Genomic DNA, 19,974 nt, shown 5'->3' with positions numbered 1-19,974 from the left:
TGATGAAACTGTACAAAATATAATGTGTCTCTACATCATGGAGACCTATGAAGAAAAGCACAGAGAATACTGGGTTTTTGGCTACTCAGCCTAGGTTGAACTTATGGGTTCACAAATCTGGTGGGTTTCAGATGTAGAAATGGCATTCTCTAGACTGGAAGAGGGCTTGGGTTAGCCCTGAAGGATTATCACAAGAAACACATGTGGATATCTTCTTTTTGTTTAATTCAGTGAAAATCTACACCGTGTGAAAATGATCTCATGAAAAGACATAAGATTTTCAACCCAACAGTAAATCAGATGCCATTACTATATACTGGGGAAGTAAAGAAATATGTCATTTCTGTTATTTCATGGGTGTTTTTATCACATCTTGATTACTGGATTTTCCATGGGTCCACTCTGAACTGAGATGAAAGATAAAAGCAAAGATACTGACAGAGTTCAACCACATTAGCGTAGCAAGAACAGAGTATACAAGCACCACATATACAAACGTTAAATCCATGCATTTGTGTAAGGAAGCGGAAACTGTTGGTTTTGTTTGTGACAAACCACTATTTAAGTTAGACCTGCTTCAGAAGGGTAGCTTCTGATATGTGAATTCTTCTTCTGTTCTGGTATGAGCATTGTTTCTTTCTGTGAAAACTTTAAGTAGTTCAGTTTTTCTTTCCCAACCTAGAGAATCTGTCCAGTGGATATGCAACATGGGAAGGAGGCTCATAAGGAAGGGAAGGAGTTATCTAAGATTTATCTATCTTGAGAGTTACCTAAAATGTATCCCTCTAATAGAGAATGTGAACAAAGGTTAATCTTTGTTCACTGTTTCTCACAATACAAGCACTAATAGGTGTTACCTGAAACTATTGGGCAGCAGGCTTAAACAAAAGAAATGCTTTCACACAGTGTACAGTTCAAAATACAGAACATTTGGCTACAGAACAAGAAGTTATTTTTTAAAAGGTCAAAAGAAGTGTTGTCAGACTTCCACTAATGACAATTAAGTATGATGATAAAACAGGTAGTATGATTTTATGCAGTGAGTATTTGTGTTATTGATTCTTGTATGGTTTTTTGTGTGTCGGGGGATTGTTCTTTTTTTTGGTTTGTTTAAGGTCTTGCTTTGTTTGGTCATTTTTCTTTTGGTGGCAGGCAGGCAGTTATTTTGTTTAGTAAATGCTTACTGATGTGCTATATTATTTCCAGGGTATCCAACTCCTGGGCTTGCTTATCCAGTGTCTTTTTAAAAATATCTTCTAGCTTCTGTGAAGGACAGACTGATGCACAATTAAACTCTATGTGATGCTGTGATGCAGTGCAGCGCTGTCACTTCTTCCTTCCTGGATGATATCTGTGCTGAGGACTTCTGGACTGGATCTGTGGGCTAGGAATGACCATCTGGACCTCCGCAATAGAGAAGTGGAGTTTTGGTGGTTTTTTTTTTCAGAAAAAGGTCTGTAATATTTTGGGATACTAGGCAATTTCATACAAAATGCTGCTACTGGTGTATCCCTTATAATTGCATTAGTACATCATCATTATTTGCTATAGAAAAAATAGGAAGCTCGGTGAAATTACCTGCCAGTGAGCAGCAAGGTATTTCCTCTAAATTTGAGGTTATTAAATGGAGTGCAGACAATCCTTAAGAATTCTAAGGTTTTTATTATGTCTTAATTATTCCATCTTCAGTCTTTCACAGTGTGTTTTCTTTCCTTTTGGAGGCATATACGTGAATTTCTACAACAAGATACTCTTTTCCTATGGTGACTATAGGTGCGTACATATACAGTATTGAATGCATGCTTAAATCAAAATGTTCTCTCCAAGTATAACTAAGATACAACAACTAAGGTGGCTGTCACATGGAACCAGTTTGAATGCACACAAGGTTTCACTAGATAGGGATTGAAATATGAAATAATTCTCATTTCTCTTTTGACCTCCTGAGCCTCAGATTTCTTTTCAATGCTTTTGTACCCAAGAAAGCATGTGAGAACAGTGCCTCCCTCCAGTATTTTTCTAGCAAGTTTCACTACAGGGTGAGAGGCTCCAACAACTTTATTTTTTGCCAGAGATTTTATTTATTACAGTTTCAGTTTAAAATGGTGCATGAAAATTTGGTCAGGGGTTCTCATGGCCTCAGGGATATGTCCCAGTCACATCCTGTAAATTAGTGTTACAGCTTACACCTTCTGACATGCTGTTGGCTGCTATTTAAATGGAAACATTGAAGACACACAGATTTGAAAACTGTAAAATGGAACAAAGTGGATTTCCAAGATGGCATCAAGCCAAAAAGAAACTGAAGAAGCAAAACTAGACTTGATCTGGTAAAGGCAACATCCATTTCAGTGTGAAGACTTCATGGTTTGTAAGGGTTTGGGCTTAATAAATAGTAATGTACTTTGCTATAATAGCTCTATTACAAAGATCTTATGATACACTTCCATCTGTATAAAATCACCAATGCCTCAAGGTGAATTTAATCTCTTATAATTGATTCTAGTAGTTACCACTCATAAATGTTGAGGAATGAGGTATGAAACCTACTGATGACAGCTGTAGCTTTGTGATGTGTCTCATTGCTTTCATCAGAATAGCTCCTACGAGGCATAATGACTCTGCAATGGCTTTTTAAGTCACCAGTTCATGAGGTTTTGCTTGGCTGTCACATCTACACCATAGATGGGATGATGCCCAGAAACACCATTTTGGCACTATTGGTGATGCTCAGTTTCAGGACTTTTATGAGTATTTGGGAAATACCCCTCGGCTACTTCTTACACCTTTGACTGACAAGTAATGAATGTTGCTAATAGCAGTGTCAGCTTTTTCTCTTTCAGTGAATAAAAAATTAAATGCTCAGTGTTCTTTCATACCTCATATGAATTTTATAAGGTTTTCTTAGACCTGTTATTGAGACAAAGGATCTTTGAACATGTGTATGCTTGTAAGTGTGCACACTTAAGTAGTATATGAACTTAATATCTCTTAATTTTAAAAATGGGTTAAATATTTCTTGCATAATATAATGTATAAAATTAGTGGTTAATCTGAAGAAGAGTGTGAGTGGATTAACCAAGGTTAATTGGGATTTTTCAGCAAAATCTTTTTTTTTTTTTTTTTGAATTAAAAATTCAAAAAACAGTGCTTTTTCACATCACATGCAACAAAGATTTTTATCTGGAATTTTTTTTCTAGAATCAGTGATTCAAGAAGGTGCATCCATCAATCCTGGCTGGCTTGGTAGCTACAAACCACAGATGGGATAGACATATCCAAGAACCAAGCCTATAAATGAGGCAAAGTAGCAACAAATATCCTCAAGTTTCCTGTCTTGTGTGACCACAGGTGAGATATTATTCCTTGATTAAAAAAAAAAAAAAGTTGATATTTGTTTTACATATATAAGTTTCAAAAAGTGTGGTGCACAGAAAGCAATTTCCTGCACTATAGGACAGCCCATTATCATTTTTTTACAGTACATATTTATACTTCATATGCTAAGACTAATCTTTCAAGGAAGAAAGTTTTTAATGTAAAAACCTGACTATATTTTCATGCTATACTTGTGAATCAAAATGGTGCTCTGTGAGTGAGAAAATTCCACAAGTTGTTTTTCCATTGTGATGGGCAGGAAAACAACACTGATTTATTCCAAAAAAGTTTTGGAGTTGCACATCGAGCTACGTGATGATGCTCTTTGATTTAGTGCAGATTGCATTAACACTTTTCACTGTTTTAAAAAAGACTTGAGAAAAGTATGATTCTATGATTTTATTTCCCAACATAGTGAAGTTCAGTGGGGCGAGCTGCAGGGCATTGTCAGTCTGTCTGGAGAAGTACAAGTACAGATTTGTTTTGTGGCATTGCTTTTCTGCTTCAGATGGCAGGGCCAGGCAGCAACAGGAATTAGCTTTCTTGGTTTTGAGCCTAAATTTATAAAAAGCAGTAAGCAACATCTGCTTAGAAGAAGGAGGTTAAGATTTGAATTCCTAATCATCTGTAAAGGCTGTTACTGGAGGGTCTGCCATTAGTAATCTCTTTACAACACACAACGTGGGGCAAAGCACTGCTCCAGACATAAGGATTGCTTGTTCTTGTTACATTCCCTACTCATTTTCTGAGAAGAAACCTCCCTTATCCAAATGACCTTCGAGTCTTCAATCTTGGGAAGCCTTCCCAAGCTGTAACACAATGCAAGACACCACAACATAGATGCAGCAGTAGCTAGACTACAAGGGATGGAGCTGGCAAGTAATGTTTGCTACAGCAACCTGGGAATCATATAATCATTAAGGTTGAAGAAGACCTCTAAGATCATCAGTCCAACTGTCAATCCACCACCACCACCATGCCCACTGTGTTCCTCAGTACCACAACTACACACTTATTGAACACCTCCAGGGATGGTGACTTCATCACCCCCCGGAGGTTGTCACCTCTCTGAAGTCCTATAGCTTAGTCTTAGCAAAGATTGGAGGGACAATGACTTTCCCTAAAGGTGTCTTTTGAATCGTATAATTAAAATGTTTTTGTTCTTAAAGTTTGAACTAAAGGTTATGCTTAAAAAATAAACAGTTAAACCTCTGAAGGCAGGCAAAACCTTGTAAGAGTATTAACCACCCTTAAAAGTGAAGTCCTTTTATTAATGATCATTTCAGATACGACAGGGTATTATATTGACTTCCAGCCCCTGCACAACTCCTGCTGATGCCTTTCAGTCATTCGCAGCGAATGATGCTGCAGCTGAATGTTCCTGCCCGATGTTTCCTGGTACCTGTTTTACAAGCCCTGCATCTCTCAGCTGCCGCCTTTGTGTACAGCGATGTTACTGAATGCTGACAATCAACAGTGTCTAATTATCTCCTTTTGCTTTGAAGTAAGGTCCTTGTTAGCTCTGACTGGCATTCTTAATTGTGACTCTCTGGAGCTGTGTTTTAAAAATGTTTGCACACAACAGTCATTTTATTTAAGTGACTTATGTTTACCAGTTTAAGTACTAATCTGTGTATCTGGATTATGGGGTTTGTTTTCTTCCTTAACCCCTGTGCCATGGTTGTCCCTGACATTGAACTGACCTATGAAATTATGTTGGCTGCTGCAGGGTTTATTGATGCACGTCTGTTAGCCTGGAAGTTTATTACTTTGCGTACTTTCCACAGGGAACTGCTCTCTAAACAGGTGAGGGTCTCTGAGCTTCTTGTTTTTCTACATGTTAATTAGCACATTCACTTGGAAACAGTGTAGATGGACATTGTACAATCATTATGATGGTGGCTTTTGTTTGTTAAGTGTACAGTCTTGTGTTTTTATTTTGAAGACACTTGAAATCATGTATCCATCCCATATATCATCATCAGATATATTGGATATCATTCATTATATATCATCAGATATAAATTTTAAATAAATGAATGATTTTTTTCTGTTCTTGGTACATTTGTAACATATTAATTTTGTGTTAAAAATTGTATGTCATTGATAAGTATGTGTGATGGCTGAACTAATTTTTGTGACTGTGTGGTATCTGTATTAGAATCAACGGTACCTCTTAGTAAGAGGAAGAACCTCAAGGGAGATCAGGAGCTGTTATGAATAACAAACAATATATAATGTTTGGATGTATGTTTGTTTAAACTCTTGTCAGTGAATATGGTGAAGGATTGTTTAAAGTTGAAACAAAACATTCCCAAATAAATATACAAGGAATTGTTTTTATTCAGAATATCTTAGAAATCTGAAACTTATATACATCTGTATATATCTTATATAAATCTATAACTTCCCATGCAGATGTTTTTAGACTTTTCTAGGCTGAATAACTACCTGTGTCTCTTCTTTAATTTTGGTGTTAGATGCAAAATATGTTGCTAGTCTACCCAATTTTCTATTCAGAAAGCAAAAAAGTATTGCTAACATCAGGTCAAATTAGATGTTTGGCAGCAATTTTTCTGCTTGCCTTGGTTCATCATGAGACATAGTTGCAATGAATAATATTTGAAAATATAGTGGAAGAGGTAAAAGAATTTAGTTAAATACAGCCTGTGGGAAATGCTGAAAATTTCTAATAAAAAACACGGCTTCCCGTGGAAGGAAAACTTGGTCTCTGTGATCTCTTCATGATAGTTCCTACCCTACAGCCTTACTCCTGTGATGGTGAAGTAATAGCAGTGTCTTGGACTTGACAAATAAGAAACTACTGATTTTTTGAGAGGGCACCCTGACATCTCAAACCTGAGTCTATTATATTCTCTGAAGAAGGAAGGAGATATGTTGCATCTTTCTTCATCACTGGAAGAACTGTGTGTGGCCTGCTTCTGACATCCATCCTCTATTTGGTTTTTGTAAATGGTATTTGTTAGTGTAAGGTTGTCACCAGAGGAACCGAAGCTGAAATGGGTCCAAAAGTTTATGAAATCACATTCTCACAGTATCATCCTATGTCTTTTATCTTCTGGTGCACATTTTGCCATATAAAAATACAGGTGGGGTATTAAAAATTAAATAGATATACATTTTTCACCTTTTAGACTTCTGCCTTACTTATGATGCTGACCCCAAGTCTATAAAAAGGGGAAAAAAAGATGTTACTTCATGTGTAAATTGAACATTGTCTTCTGATTATTTACTACCTGGTTTCTTTTTCTATGCTAACATGACTCATTATGTTTTCCCAGTGCCACTGTGACTGGAGTCTTTGTCAGTTCTGACAGCTGCTGGTTCACTGAAAAGAGAAGACAAGAACAGACCTGAGGACCAGATGCAACCTTCGCTAGGAAGGTGCAGGAGTAGCCGTTCCTGATGTTTTGTCTTGGAATAAAAATAAAATCCTAAGAAGAGAATGGTTTAATGCTCTTGTGATCCATGTTTGCCACCCTTTTCCAGGTGTTTATGCAAGCTTTAAGAGATTTCACTTTGCCTAAAATGATGACAGATGATAACCCAATTTTCATGGGCCTAACCAATGACCTGTTTCAAGTTCTGGATGTTCTGAGAAAGAAGAACCTGCAATTTGAACAGATGGCTGAACAATCTACCCTGGAGTTTCACTTGTAGCCTGAAGAGATCTTAATTCTCAAGGTAAAATAATTCATTGCCTTTAATTACTCCCCTTAAGAGTTTCAATCAAAATAATTGCAAATGGGCTATTTTAGACATGAAGGTTATTTTTGAGTTTGTTACAGTACTGATAAGGTGTCCTCAAAGTCTTGGTATTTCAAAGACATGGCAGTACAGCACCTCAGTACTGTATACCCGTACAGAAATATGCCCTGTTCAAAAAAGGCTGTCTCCACTGGCAAACATATTTATTTGTGTAGAGAACCTACTTCTTGTACTCGATATCATTGTAATAGCTGGTGAATATTTACAGGGAATAATGAAGATTAAGGAAATAAAAAAATGTACAAGAAGTTGTAGATGTAGAATGTCGGGTTACCTGTGTTATTTTTTCATGTTTGTTCAGGTTTTTCTGTATAATACAATGCACGTTGGGTGTGAGATATGAGTGCATGAGTATACATGCATGTGCATACTCATAAAAATTAGTTGTCTACAAACTAAACTTAAACACTAATTATACCTTGAGTTACAGACAGATTGAAAAGTTAAAACAGTAATATTGAAATACAAGTTGGTGTATGGACCAAATTTGGACTACTAATAAAGTATATTCTCACCATGCTTCAAAGACCATCCACATCTGCAGTATAAAATTGCACACTGCTTTGCTTTATTAAGCTTTTTTGGAAACTGAAATAACCAATCATGTTTAATGTGATTAATCTCAGGATTTATAAAGGATTTTCTGCTCCAGACTATCTTGTTCCACCATCTTGGCAGAAGTACCAAAACCAATAAGCTACACCTTGGAACTTTCGAGTCAGCCTTCTGTAGGTTGCTTTGATCCCTGCTAACTGGGTGAATCAGAAGATGACCACTGAGGAATATGAACTTGCTCCTATTAGACTTGAGAAAATCAATATGGATTCTCTTCACTAAGACAGAAATTTATAATCAGTCAAGCTCTTTCCATTCTTTTTCTCACAGAACTAGTTCTTTGGAAGAAATATATTCCTTTAGTGGACCAATACTGTATTTTACCAAATTGTATATGCAAAATTGTTTAATTGTGGAATTGTGATCCTCTAAAGTGATGGCAAACTTGTGATAGCTCTTCTATATCCTTGGTTGACACTGTTCTTATAGGTGTATAGTTATATAGCACAATGATAAGAGTTGTTCTCACTCATTCATTAAAATAAGCCAGTGCTCCTCTCATTCTCTGGGAAACAAATGATGTTGCTTGATGCAACACTGGCTCCACAAAGGTAAGTCTGTTGTGAAGGCATTTCTTACTAAAGAGGAAAGGAAAGAGAAATGGGAAGATAACTTTTTTGTGTGTATGTGCCTCCCTTTGGCAAGAGGACAGCAGCAGAGCAAATGTTCTGGCTACATATTGCAATTGTGTGATAGGTCATTCAGCTGGAGAAGCTAATGGTAGTGCACCACTGTGTTTGTGGTTGGCAATGCATGCACTGGAAAGAGCGAGGTGTCTGCCTACCTGCACAGTGTTTTCAATCTCATTTCAATTGCAAAGAAATTCTCATGGTTCTTGCAGAAAACATTCTGCTTGATGCATTGCCTTTGCCGTAGGCTGCTGTATGATAGCATGCTGTTCAGGCCATCCAGTCAGCCGTGTGATGTGCGATGGCAATATTCAAGCATTACAAGAAAATTGTACACTTTTCTACATTGTTTGCATGTCCCAAAGGAAAATTAATCATGACAGCAAGTAACGAACAGGATATTTGACAGATAGACTAAGTAATTTTTTTTTAGAAGGAGAAGCATGATTTAGTCTTCTAGAAAGAAATAAAATAATATATTGCCAAACCACTACGTAAAGATCTTGAATAGATAGTGCTTGCCTGTTTGTGCTACTAAACATTGGCAGGTCTGTGTTTTTATTTTCCCTTTCAACATTTTATATTAGAGAATATTAACTATGGAGTGGAGCTGTGTTGGAATGAGATTCTCCCTTTGAGTCATTAGGCTCAGTGGAAATTTGTGCTATACTCGCACAGAAGCTGGAGTACAACAAGGTGAAGATTTGTCTGAGTGTGGAGATCTGCAGAGATCCAGTTTAGAGAGAAAATCAAAGATTCCTACTGTCTCTAAATTTATACTAATATGCAGCCTGTCCCTTCTCTTTACATACTATATGAGCATGAAACAAAAATCAAATTGGAATGACCTCAATCCAAAAGCTCTGACAGCCTGTGAGCTGTTCGGTTTTATAAACCATGCAACCCAAGAATGGAAAGATAGTAAGCAGTGCACATTCTTCATACTTGAAACCTCTGCTCCTGGAGGCACGGCTCTCTGTTGAAAATAGGCAATGCTGGAATTCAGATAAGGTGTTAGAGACTGAATCCTTGTGTGGCTTTTTTTTTTTTTTTTTTTCCCCAATGTATGCAATTTGATGTGAATGCACAGCACTGGTACTTGTGGAAACACTGGAGGCAGGACATGATGCTAATAGCAGAAAAGTACAGAACTTAATGATGCTGATTCAACTGCCTTAGAGGGTGGATTATTTTCTCTTCAGAACCAAGGAACCTTTCATATCTCCCCATATCGCTAAGACCATTGACACACAGGAATAGACTCTTACTGTATAAAATGTAGTTGTTTTTCTGCATCAAGTGTTCAATAAATCTATTTTTGTTTTACACTGACAATCTAAAAAGCAAAGCATGGTTTTGATATGCCACAAAATCTTCTTTAAGTGATAAATTAAGACTGAAGTTTTAATTGCTTTACCCTACTAAAATTTGTGATTCTCTTGAAACACTATTTACAGGTCTACTGTCTTCTCTACAGAGAACAAACTAAAGCTATCTGTGAGGGGCCAAAATGGTTTTCCAATTAGTTTTGGACAGGAATATAAATCAAATGTGGATTAAGTCATTCAATAATGATAATGATGATATCAAGGTGAGCAATTTGGAAGCACTATCTTCCTCTCTCTCTGTTTTCACGTTTTCCCTTTTATTTTTTCTGGAGACAGTTTTTCTGTGTGCAGTCCTTTCATTTCCTTGGTTTTCATTATTGCAATGTGATGTTTTGGCATCTGATTAAGCCACTGTCAAGCCTAAAAGGCTTCAAGAGTCCTATGTTTACTGTAAGGCTGATTGTGCCTCCTAGTGTATGAGTTGATGTAATTCAAGATGTCAATCATAAGATTGTTGAAACTGGCATTTGGAAAGCCTTTCAAAACAGATTTAAAACTTTGTGAATTAAGTATTCATGTCACTGTAGCAGGGAAGGCTGGCACTAGGAAACCTAAGTTATTCATTTTAAGAAACAACAGACTTCTTATGTCCTACACAGCTAAATCAATGTTTTTGGCTGTTCCAAATGCAGTAATGTAATGAAATTCAAATCTAAAATCTGAATGTAACTTTTAGGTAATGGTTAAATCTTTGCCCGTTCTACTGTTTTCTTCTTTTGAGAGCCTATTTCCATCTAGACATGGTGACTTTCTCTATCTGCATTTTAATAGCAGCTGCCATCTTTGATGTTGAGAACACTGCAGTTTATACCACTTAGACTCTCTGTTCCTCTTACTCCATTGGATCACAGTACTGCTCTTTTAACTTATTTTACACGTGTTCTTTATGCAAATTAATTGTAAAAACATTTTTTTTTTCTTTTAAGAACATGAGTTCCCATGTTTAAAAGGGAATTTAATTGTTAAAAGCATAATGCACTAATTTTAAGCAGTTCAGTATGATCTTTTCCTCTCATTTTGCTGAGCTGATACAGAACGGTTGTGCAAACTTTAGTAAAAAGGGAATAGCTAATATTTTTCAATCAGAGTTTTTATTTTCAAGCAGAATTACTGCAGTTTCATGTCAAAATTTAAATTTTCAGCATTCCAATATGTCACCAACACTTCATTTCTAGCTATCCGTATTAGAGTAGTGTGTCAGGATGAACGGAGAAGCCTTCAGTGCATGTATTTCCCACAGAAATCTTGTCAGTGGGAGAATTTAATTAAGCACCTTGTGTTGCTTCAAGCTGCCCACCTGGGGTGATGAGGATCAGAGGACTGGTGTGGACATGGAGTGGCAATATGATCTCAAGGCAAACAGAGTGTAGAGGTGGAAACAGTAGGCAACAAACTGTCAAACAGGACAACCCTGAGTGAGTAAATAATTGGTTCAGGTGGTGTTTGACTGATAATGATTGAGCATGAGTAGGGGTTAGAGCACCTAATCCTTTAGAATATGGGCAGTTAGGAATGTGTCTGCTGACCCAAAGCATATGTTATAGTTAACATAATTAAAATGGACTTTAGGCCTTGGTTGGAACAGAAACTAGAAGATGAGAAGAATTACTTTTTTTGTCTTCGATTATACAGCACCAGACTTTCCAGACAGCCTGGTTTTATATATACTGTTGTAGATATCTGCTATGCCAGTCATGTTGAACTTGGGTGTCACATAATCTTCAGCTTTATGCACAATTTACACACTGGTATTTTAAGTAGCTTGCTCTAAAACAACACAATAAATATAGGATCCTTGCTGTCACCAGCTTTCTGATAGATCAGCCCTCTGAAAGCGGGAGCAAACTATCATTTGGGACCTACTCCCTGCTCTCCCCATAACAACAGATGCAGTCAAGGAAAGGAAAACAGGTATAACCATACGCCAGTGTACTAAGCTGTCAAAACAGCCCTCAGAAATGCAGCAGCATGGTGACATTCACATGAACAAATAAAAGTGTTGTAATTCTGCTGGCACTTGTGTGTCACTTGCAAACTTCTACACTGAATGTGCAATGCACTTAAGACAATCACAAATAATTTTCAGAAGTTAAAAAACAATTTTAATTTTTTTTTCAAATTCTTGCTCATGAGAAAATGGCTGCATTCCAATTTGTCTTGCAGGTACTTTGGCAGCTGGATAGAAACAAGGTGAAAACAGTCCTAAAAGCTAAGTTGACTGTCTTTGGTGAAGATGTGCCTCCTTAGAACAACTCAGAACAAACTTCAAAACTGTTTATCCTATTTCTGATCATAGTATGGTACAGGTAGGCATTAGACTTAAAGTGACTTATTTTTAAGCAGCAGTATTTCTGAAACATCCATTGAGCATGTGGTCTTATGCAGAATAAAAATGCTTAAAATTATTGAATCTGAAATGTATGCAAGACGAAATCAGCTGGACACTTTCTCTGGAGATACACAGGGGTTCAGAAGTGTCATGTTTTAGAGGTCCACAGTAACAAGTGGAAATGTAGTGTGATTACGGCATTGGATATACTTCACTGATATCTGACTTTATCTTGCTTCAGTCTTAAAATATGTGGGGATCAGCCATTTCAACTTTCTGTGCAGCCATTCTGTCTATCTAATGAAGTGCTCATTAAATTCACTAGTGTTAGTTACTCTTCTACACTGATAATGAGGCTGTAAATTATTAAACTTTAATAAAGAATAGAACTTAGAAGGACTTAAGAATTTAAATAGCTTCTTGAGGTCACTGTCACCTCCCTAAGGAGAAAGACTCACAAGTCACTTTTTTTACTATTTATTTGCTGCACACTCTCTGTTCTCTGCTTTATTGTTTGCTGGCCCCTGAAAATGTGCCAATGGACTGCCTCAGAGGGCTCTGTGAGTTGCATTTTGTGTTTGTTTGTGTATTTGGGTATTTGTTGGGGTGCTGCTTAAGGCTCAGGTAAGTTGGCAAAAATGACCACAGTTGTCACTTGTCCTTGAGAAACATCTATACATGTGTCCCTACATATATGCATAGATATATACACGTATGCATATGCAGGTTTCTACCCACTAATTACTGATGAGGGTGCCAAACAATGACTCACGTAACTGAATTGTTTGGCCTGTAGTACTGTGTACTTTAGTGATCAGAGTTTATCTGTAAATGAGCTAATTCAGCTGAATGGTAAAAGGCTGCCTACAGCACAAGGCTGTGTGCAGCCTCACTCATCATGCATGGAGTAGGCGTGTTTGCTTGGAGAAGTGTTACCAGTTACCAATTTTAGATTTTTATTTATATTAAAGACCTAAGAAACAAAAAGTAATATGAAGGTCATGCTTACCAGAAGTAAAACTCATAAAGGGTCAGATGTATGTGTAATACTGCCTGTTGTTTTTATAGTAGGAAATGTAAATATAAGTGAAGCATTCAAATGCATTCCCCTTCATAAGATCTTTCGTTTTGATGCCAAAAAGGTTTGAATAAGAAATTTCCAAACCTCTGCAATCACTTGCCAGTGTTTCGGTTAGTTTTGTTGGCTTTTTTTTACAGATAAATATCTAGCCATACTTGCCTATTTAAAACTAGCAAAAATACAATTGGCATCTTAAGTACACATAAGTGCTTACAGAAATGTAGAGCTCTTGTTAAGAACCAATTTATGTGTACATCATCCAAAGGTAAGGGAGAGCAACATATGCAGGTTGAAACAGGAACAATCCTTTACTGCATTAACAGACATGGAAGATCTTTCTGGTCATTAAAATCTGTTTTCTTATTCTTCAAAAGGCCTTGCTGATCTGTGGACTTAATCAGGAAGGCCTTGTCATATCTAAATTTAAACACAGAATTACATATCTAAATTTAAACTTGATTTAGAAGTTATAGGTGATAAAATATTTGGTCTGGATGTGTGATTGGTTAGCCTTGACAAAGAGTGAAACACTCACCAGTTGATTGTTCACTCCTCTGTGGGTTAGGAGAGAAAATAGGGTGAAAAATCATGTGGGTTAGATGAAGATAGGAAGATTGCTTATCCATTACAGTCATGGAAAAACAGATTTGATTGGGAAAAAAATATTCTAGTTTTCTCCAATGAATCTCAATTCAAGTAGTGAGAAGCAAAGACAACTAAAATACCTTTCTTTTCTCACTGTCCTCCTCCAAGCTCAGCCTTATTCTTGGCTTTCCTTTCTGACCACTGTTGGTAGATGGGGCTAATGGTTAGTACACTGTGGTTTCTATCTACTGCTCCTCCCCTCTCACAGTTCTCCTCAGCTCCAAAAAGGGCTCTGCACAGTCTGCAGTTCCTTCAAGAAATATCTTACTTGCTTCTGCTGGGGATCCTCTGTGGACTGCAGTGTGGAATCTGTTAGAGCAACATGGAGAACCTTCTCTTCCTCTGACCTTTGTATTCTGTTATTTCTCACTCTTTCTGCTCTTTTTAAATACAGTTTCCCAGAAGTGCCTCCAGTGTGGCTGGTGTCCCATGATGGGGCTGTTGGAGCCAGCTGGAACTGCATATGCCTGGCATGGGACATTCCTGACCTCTGCCTAAACCTGCAGTTCCACCACCCTGCTGCCCACACCTTTCCACCTACACCCAGTATGCAATGATACCAGGAGGAGGCCTCAATTAAGCCTCAAATAGCAGTAATACTAAAATATTGCTAAGATATTCTCGGGTATCTCATAACAGTCTACTCATATATGTAATTAAAAATAATATTTATTTGCAAGTCTGTTTTTTATATGCATTGTAGGTGCATGTCATACTAATGTCTTGGTATGGAAATAATACTGTAAGGAATTAATGCACCATTTTATCTCTTTCATATTACCAAACCAAATTCAGTGGCTGAAGAAGATGAAGGGAGTGAATTTTCCATCCCAAGGCACAATGTTTAATTATTATCTTAATTCAGAAATGACAAAGTTCAGGCTCTGAGTGTTATGAAGTTCCAAATTCTGAAGTGGATCCAGATGCTTCTCTGCAGGTACGTTGTATGCATGCCAGTAACTATATGGCTGAGCATTCTTAGATGCAGAAATCATGACAATACACCACTACAATCCATAGATGTCCTGAAAATAACATTGGATGTGTTTGGATAAATCCCTAGTGTCTGAGCTGTGTGGCTTTAATTGAGGGTTGATGATGACATTGTACTTTTACATCTTTCTACATTACTGAAGCACTCCTGAAGACAAACCATGTACAATGTGCTAGTGGTTTGATACTTTTTTATTTTTGCTCACAGCACAAGCAACTCAGGCTCCAAGTCCATTTAACCATATGAGTATTGAAGTAGTGCCCACAAAAACTGTATGCCACAATTTCCTGTTTTATGCACAGGTATTCCTTTGCCAACTAAACTCCCTTCCTTATTATTGATGAGGTCAAGGAGAGGGAAATCACTTTATCACTTTTCCACTATGCTCTTATCAACCTATGAAATTAGAATTATATTTGTGTGATGGAAACTGTAGGAGCTGTAGTAATACTAAAATACTAATAGAGAAGAAGAAAGCGGAAGCAATAAGTAAACGCTTAATTGCATTATTTGAGACACCTGGCTTCTTGTGCTCTTTTTTTTCAGTGTGATTCACATATAATATTCTTAAATGCTTTACAATGTATAGAGTGCATTAATTTTTTACTCTCTTTAATTGCTTAGATAAGTAGGAATTTTCCTGACGGGATTAAAAACTGGTGGATAAAGCAATATGGAGATGATGATCAGATGTTATCTGTTATCAACTATCTTGAAATAAGGTTGGTTTGTTTTTTTTTAGTTGTAGAAGAATAATTGGTAGGAAAATATAGAATTTTGAAAAGAAAATATTTCAGGCAGTGAATAAGTAAAGCTAATCTGTTGCCAACAATTTTCTCAAAGATTTTTAGCTATGCTGAAAGCCAGGCCTAATAGTAAATCAAATGTTAATTGAAAAACTGAACAATATTTGGTTGCACCAACCTTTGATTTCTCTTTATTTTTGAGAGACTGTCATTCCGTAACTGTTGAAATGGAATTATTTCATTTATGTTACCAACTGATTTCAATATTTTCCTACTGGAAAAAATTGAGTACAAATTTTCAAGCAGAAAGTCTGTGAACATAAGAGGTAATTTAGCAGAATATTCTGTTACAGTGATTGTTTTGAAATGAGAGAATAGCGTTTCCCTTTTAATTGCTTTTAGGGTTCAGTCCTAGACATTTAGAGAGAAATAGAAAATACTGTTAGCTTTTAAAAATGGACAATGCTGTACAGGTGGGTTTTCTGCTTTATTTTGCATTTTTGGTTTTTCTTTTCCTTTTGAATTTCAGGCAATCTTGGCTGCATGTCTCAAGTATTTCATTGATTTAGTCTTAACAAAAGGCAAACCAGTCCTGGTCATTTGAAACACTGCAGTAAGAGAAGCAGTGTTTATAGGCAGCCTTGCTGCACTCTCCAGCAAAGAACTCAATGGCCATGGCCTGGCTACATGTCCAGACTTTCTCAGTTCCTGTCTCTTTCCTTGCAAAGAAAATGTTGATATAATACACAAGCAGACAGGGCTGTGTGTCGGCCAAAAACATTATACCAATTGTAGGCTTTGGAGCAAGAGCAGTCAGACAGTCAAATAGGCCCATAAAAGATCTGTTCCTCTTCTGCTTCTCATGAACAACACAATTGAGGGAGAGCACAGCTGCCTGTGGATATGCTCTCATAGCCTTGTTTTTCCTAGCTGTAGTTTGAACTGTCATGATATAATAGTATAGAAAAAATATGACATATACAAGCAGTAAAAAGCACAGGAAAAGATGCAGAACTAATTTCTCCTTTAAAATCTTCCCAAAATATATGGAGTCTTTCGATAAATTAAAAAAAAAAATGGTTTGACTGATGTTTGGATAATCAAATTTTAATTTTCTAGCCAGTCTAAATTGATTCTAGTGAATCAAGTTTTTACTAGGATTAAGTAGTATTAAATTCAAATGTTTTGGCTGAATAACTTTTTACCCTACTTTCCTGTCTCCTGTTGATTCCTTCTGTCTTCAGGTTGGATAAGCAAATACTGCTTTCAATTTACTTTGTACCTTAGTTCATTCTTTGAAGTGCTTCCAAATTCATGTTAACTTGGCATGCAACTTTAACATAACTAAGTAGCCTTTCTGCCCTTGAAATGGAGAGGTTTGAAGAAATCTGCTGTGCTTCAGAGTGAGATCGTGAGCTGATGTAAACTATCATAGCTCCTTTAATGGGAAATCAACCTTAGAAAGTTTTTAGATATTCCTTTGTTTTAAGAGGGACTGCTTAGCTAATGATTGCCATTTTAGCAGCAACCATGACCAAAGCAGTGGAGCACAAAGGCATAACACATCCCTTTGCAAACAGAAGCTGATGAAAGGAGCTCCTAGGTAACTGATAACGAAAGTTATGTATTCTCCATGCAGGAAATTTCTTAAATAAACCAAATAAGTGAACACAGCATCACAGGGGCTTTCCATGCAAGTATGACACCAACTAACTGTACTGTAGCATAAAACATGGGAGTTCATGAAGATTTAAGGATTTATTATTATGTATTAGTATCATTCCTTCAGATTTTAAGTCAATATTGTAAAGCATTTGCTGTTCCTTTAAAGAAATATTAATAGATAAACAAAACAAAAAATGCACTCTGGTTATCTGCAGATCATTCTTCTCTCCGCTGTTCTTCAGCCAAGTTCCTCCTGTTAAGTGCTCCCCCAGCAAGTCACTCACCACCAGGGGAGAAGGACTGCATGGCAATTCAGGACCAACTGCACTGTGTTTGCTTTCCATTGTGTTCACAATGTCTTTCTGGTGAGCTGTGACAGAGTGATTTTGTTCAGCTCAGAATGATAACTTCCTGTATTTTTATGTTTAGACACTGATTCTTCATCCTCTCAGTGATTTCAAGCAGTGATCATTCACAGAATTCATTATAATGCCTGCAACTTTGGTTTTGGCCAGGAAGTTTGTAACAACCAGGTTGTTGTTTAAAAGGGAAGAGGCATCCACGTCAGATTACACAAATGAATAATTTAAATTACGTCTCAGCTCAAAACTGGAAGCTTAAAAGCTGAACTTGTTGAAGTACAGCTACTCCCTCCATTGCTATGTTCTTTCCAGAATTTAGAGCTTAACGTATTTTTTCTTACCTATCATATCACTTTTAATCTGCAGTATTTTCTACCAGCTCCCATTTTGTACGTATCCACGTAACTTTAACTGAGGTATCTGCTTGAGTGGGTGTGATAAGCATGAAGTGTTGGGTTTTATTTAGAATTCTTCAAGACATATGACTCATCAACTGTGCCTCTAAGCACAAAAAATTTCAGAATGTTACTTGCTGGAGGCAGGTTTTGGCGCAAACTAATATTGGTGTCTAAAATGCGGTCATGAGTGATACTATAGTCTGGAAATTTGCCACAGGGTAAATTTGCATAAACATTTAGGCACAGTGGGATTTAGTTAAATGTATTTCCTTATTGTGTTGTTGTAACGCAGTATTTGAATAATGTAACAAGAGCAATAGATTATAAATGTGGACATAAAATTTGGCTATAGTTAAGCATCAAGAACAAGCGTTCCTAATTTGAGGATAAAAAGCAATGATATATATGCACCTTAATTAAAAGAAGAAAGTCTTCCCTAAGATATTAAGATAATCAAGATACTTTAGAACTTTCATGTGCACATAACTCTTGTGCTTTTTTTTCTCCCTTTGTGGCAGAAAAATTAGGATGATTACGACAGACAGACTTTTTTCTTCAGATCTTATCATCTACCTACAACAATGATAAGGTTTTTATTTCTGTCTTGTCTTCTAGTGCATCTTCCTTTTTCATCTGCACAGTGAGTATCTGTCCTTTTAGCTGACTGTGTCTAGGTGGAAATGTGTTTGGAAGCATTTGTTATCTTTCCTGTTTCCACTGTTGAGGTACACAAAGGATTTATTTCACTGTTCTAAGAATCTGAGATAATAATGCAGTGTCCCTTTTGTTCTAATGGAAGCTGTTTGCAGCAATATGTTTATTTATACTGCTTTGTCTAAGAATCAAAAACATCTACGGCAAGTCAGAACTGCAGTGGAGCTAAGACATAGGGTATTCAGGTGTCACTATGCAAGTACCACTCCCACTCCCTACAAGAACTCTTGAACATGTTGCCCATCTAAAAAAAATCAAGGCAAGTTCAAAACCTTATATTTACATTTGACTTTTTTCTATCTGACTTAAAAGACATTAATATACAGCATACTAAAATGTAAATAAATATTTAAAAAATCACAGTGTTTGCATATACTGTATACATTTTCTCTCCTTTATTCTCAAGTCACAAGAAAAGTCATCTTCTTTGCAAGACCAGTAGTAAGCGTATCCCAAATACACAACACTATTGTTTATAAAGGATGGATCTCAGTTGCATAAGATCTGTATCAAATTCTCTCCTGTGCTGTAAAGTTTACAACCATCATCCTTCATTAAAGTTTCAAAACCACCTTTGTTTCAAATCCCTGACATGAATGAAACCAAGGATTGCTCTGAAGTTATGCTGCTCACTAAGGCTGTCAGCCACCATCTCTAGGACTTGCTGAGAAGTTTTCCTAGAAGCCCACCTATTTCTGCACTTTCACTTAGTGCAGAACATATATGTGATTTTATAAATGGCAGAACTTTATGACATAGGAAGGGAGAGGAGATGGTTTGATTCCAGCCCTGTTATAGTCAATTCTTAGTGGGTTCTGCAGGTTCTTATTTCTACATGCAAAATAGAAGCTGAGGTCCCTGTGCAGCTGGAATTCAAATTTTCATGAAGTTTGGATCTTTGAGGATCCAGGAAATACTTCACTAAATGACAAAAATTGGGGGATCACATCATACTAAAATACAGTGTTTTAATAAAGCCTAATAAACAAGCAAGCTGTTTATATCATGTGTTTTCTTATGTCGCATACAAAAAAAACCCACTGTGACTGGTGTATAAAGAGAGATATCAGGAGAGAAGTGATCAACAATTTTAAAAATAAAAAAAAATTAAATACACGTAGATATCTGTGCATTGTCAAAAGGAGGTGAAAAACAGGCCGGCTATATGCATAGAAACACTCATATTTCAGCAGAAAGAAGCTGAGCGTGTCTGCTTCACCGAGTGTTCAGCAATTCCTTTC

At 36.7% G+C, this 19,974-nt stretch overlaps 1 non-coding gene across 1 annotated transcript; it reads left to right on the top strand.

The window, feature by feature from the left end:
• Positions 1-3,257: 3,257 nt before the first annotated feature.
• LOC116226991 (uncharacterized) lies at positions 3,258-6,890 on the top strand. The gene is made up of 3 exons (XR_016467481.1): positions 3,258-3,351; positions 5,108-5,184; positions 6,681-6,890. It is a non-coding gene; the product is annotated as an uncharacterized LOC116226991 (transcript).
• The last annotated feature ends 13,084 nt before the right edge of the window (positions 6,891-19,974 follow it).

This window comes from Phasianus colchicus, chromosome 6, assembly GCF_987193195.1.
Source record: "Phasianus colchicus chromosome 6, bPhaCol1.hap1.1, whole genome shotgun sequence".
Taxonomy (NCBI): Eukaryota; Metazoa; Chordata; class Aves; order Galliformes; family Phasianidae; genus Phasianus; species Phasianus colchicus.
This window is presented reverse-complemented; position numbering and strand designations above follow the sequence as displayed.